Source organism: Bos mutus, chromosome 2 (genome assembly GCF_027580195.1).
Source record: "Bos mutus isolate GX-2022 chromosome 2, NWIPB_WYAK_1.1, whole genome shotgun sequence".
NCBI classification, from domain to species: Eukaryota; Metazoa; Chordata; class Mammalia; order Artiodactyla; family Bovidae; genus Bos; species Bos mutus.
The window spans coordinates 33,251,161-33,254,558 of record NC_091618.1 but is presented as its reverse complement, the minus strand read 5'-3'; positions in this window follow the sequence as shown (position 1 = coordinate 33,254,558).

Genomic DNA, 3,398 nt, shown 5'->3' with positions numbered 1-3,398 from the left:
AAGAAATAAAGAAGTTTTGTAAAATAAGAACAAAAATTGTGAGACCAAAGCAGTCAGATAGGAATCAAGAATAAGCATAATAGGAAAAAAGAATCAATTGGAATTCCTAGAAACTAAAAATAATAAAAATTCCAATATAGGTCATAAATCATTCACTGGATCTAAAATGAGAAATAATTAATTAGAAGGCAGATATGAGTGTCTTCACCCAGGATGAAACACTGAGACATAAAGAAACAAAATAGAAAAGAAAAGGCAAGGCATAATAATGATGGTGATATTAAATTGCTTAACATTTATCCTATGACTCAGCAACTTCTTTCCTAAGGTGTACAGAGAAACCCTCATATGTATGTATGAGAAGACATGTATGTGTAAATATATTCACAGCAATATTGACTGTGAATGTTCCTATCAGAAGCATTCTCAATATCCATCAAGAGGAACCTACATATATATACTGGGATATATATACACACAAGGGCTTCCCAGGCAGCACTAGTGGTAAAGAATCTGCTTGCCAATGCAGATGACACAAGAGACCCCTGGTTCCATCCCTGGATCAGGAAAATCCCCTGGAGAAGGAAATGGCAACCCACTCCAGTATTCATGCCTGGAAAATCCCATGGACAGAGGAGCCTGGAGGGCTACAGTCCATGGGTTTGTAAAGAGTCAGACACGACTTAGTGACTGAGCACTCACTCCCTCATATTACACAGCAGTGAAAATGAATGAATCAGATGGTACAAAAGACATTGTCAACTAAGTTGCAGTTGAATACATAAAGTATCATACCTTTAGCATAAATTTTAAAACATGGAAAGAACACTGTATGCTGTTTACATGTCTATATATGACATTTTAAAATTATATCAGATTGCTTAGAATTTGTAGTCTAATAATACCAAAGTTGTGGGAAACTAATTCTCATATACTATATGTTGGAATACGATTTGGTATGACCCACTTGAGATCAATTTGACAATATTTAGGAAAAATGGAGAAGTGCCTACCTGTAACCCATCCATTTGTTTTCCTGCTATATTAATCTCAAGAAAACCTGCAAATATACACAAGGAGCATGCTCAATGATTTTCACTGAAGCATTACTTTGTGCAGAATTATTTTTACTAGAAAATATGGTAAGTATATCAAAATATGGGATAAATATACACTAAATTAATGCCTCTGTTTGACTTTATTGATGAAAGGAAAATGATCTATAAATAAAAATATAAGAAAACTATTTGTAATGATTTGTGTCTTGAGGCAACCCACTTCAGTATTCTTGCCTGGAAAAACTCATGGACAGAGGAGCCTGGTGGGCTACAGTCCATGGGGTCACAAAAAGTTGGACATGACTCAGTGGCTAAACAACAATAATGTCTTGAAGGAAAAAATCTGAAGAAAACACAATAATATGTTAAAATTTGTTAAATTTGGATAGTACCTAAATGGCTTTCAGAGACAGTATTTTTTGTGTCCTTTTAAATTTTTTTTTGTTTTTTTCCCCCCGTTTATAAGGAAAGTTATATATATATTTATATATTTTTATATATATATTTCCTTAGCTTCCTGAAGTTGTTTCTTGGGAGCAAAAAACTCACTGTACTTGGAAATAAATGCCTGGTTTATATCCCAAGCTCTTCTACTAGATAGCTGTGTTGCCATGGCAAATCTCCTGAGTTTTACCCAGAAGTGTAATGACTAGCTCACAGGGGATGATTCAATGAGATAGCCTGAATTACAGGGCCTTGGATATCAGCCAACTGTATCAGTTGCCTTAACTGTGAGCCACAGACTGCATGGCTTCAACAACAAATTTTTATTGCCTCACAGTTCTGGGGACGACAAGTCTAAAATCAAGGTGTTGGCAGGACTGGTCACATCTGAGGACTATGAGAGAGCTGGTCCAGACTCTCTTCTTGGTTTATAAATAGCTGCCTTCTCCCTTCTCCCTGTTATCTCTTCCTGTCATCTTCCCTCTGCATGTCTGTATCAAAACTTCCCCTTTTATAAGCATGCCAGTCCTACTGGAGCAGGGCCCACCCTAATTACCTCATTTTAACATGGTTATCTCTGTAAAGACCCTATCCTCCAAATACAGTCACTGCTGGAGAGCCAGGGCATTAAGACCAGCAAAAGAATTTCAGGAGTACACAGTTCAACCCATAGTACCTACTGCACACAGTCAATACTTAAAATACATTAAGGAAAAAAAAAATAAAAACATTAAAAATGTTTTCTTTTAAGAAATTTAAGCTCATCCCCAGCTATTAGTAAAAGCCACTGTTTTACTGATATTAATTCATTGATCGAGTGTTAGGAGGGGGACTGAGGAACGGCAGAGTGAGGTCTCTAAATTCAGCTGCTTCCCTTTCAGATGCACTACGACACCAGTGTTGGTGAAACCTGCGGCCAAACAAAAGGCTGGAGCTGCCAGCTTCTCATCTGTCTGCTCTACATCCAGTGTGCTCAGGGGTTGGAGGATAAGGTCAGAAATGCTAAGCTCCTATGTTTGATTCGCATTAGAGCTAATTAGCTTCCCTCATCCTTCCATGACGTTAGCCACTAGCCATTGCCAACTGACCCACTGAACAACTAAGGCTGATAAAAAACAAGGCACTGGCTGCTTACAAAGCCTTGACTTCTGAGTTCCAGAATCTGTAACCTAATAGCAGAGAAGAGGCAAAGGGAGGCTACCTTTATCCCAGTTCAAATAACCCCTCTCACGCTATTTCAGACCTCCATGACCATGTGATTAACACCATGCCAAAAAAAAAAAAAAAAACTTTACAGAATAAAACTGTCTACACAAGCCAATGAATGGCAACTGCAAACTCACTCAAAACAACCAGAATATACAATAGCCTGGGGTTAACAACTGTGTTCTCATATTACTACTTCTTTTGCAACTAATTAAATAATTACAGATCAGTTTAAACTGAATTCATCATTACTTACAAATATTTTACCCCTATTTATCAACCATTCCAGCTTTCTCTTCTGTAAAAGTCTGAATTCTACAGAATAAGCTATTCTAAACTTTAGGAAGAAATATATTTTCTCTGTCTTGTTTTCTGTTTGGTCAAATCTTGGTTGCAAATAAAGACAAGGGCTTTCACTTTCAGAAGCATAAGATGGTACTAACATTCTCAATTTTTCATGAAAACATTCAAGATTTCCAAGTTCGTCCTCTTTAAAGTGAGAAACTCTTAGCTCTCTCCAGCCTTAGGGACTCTGAGACTTAGAGTGGATTTGGATTATACAGCAGAAAAATCAACCAGAAATGCCATGCCCTGGACTCATTATACACATATATCTTAGGAGGACTCTTTTTACACTTTTCTCTTTGTTAATACCCTCAGAATAATGACCGCAGAACATGTGTATGAGAG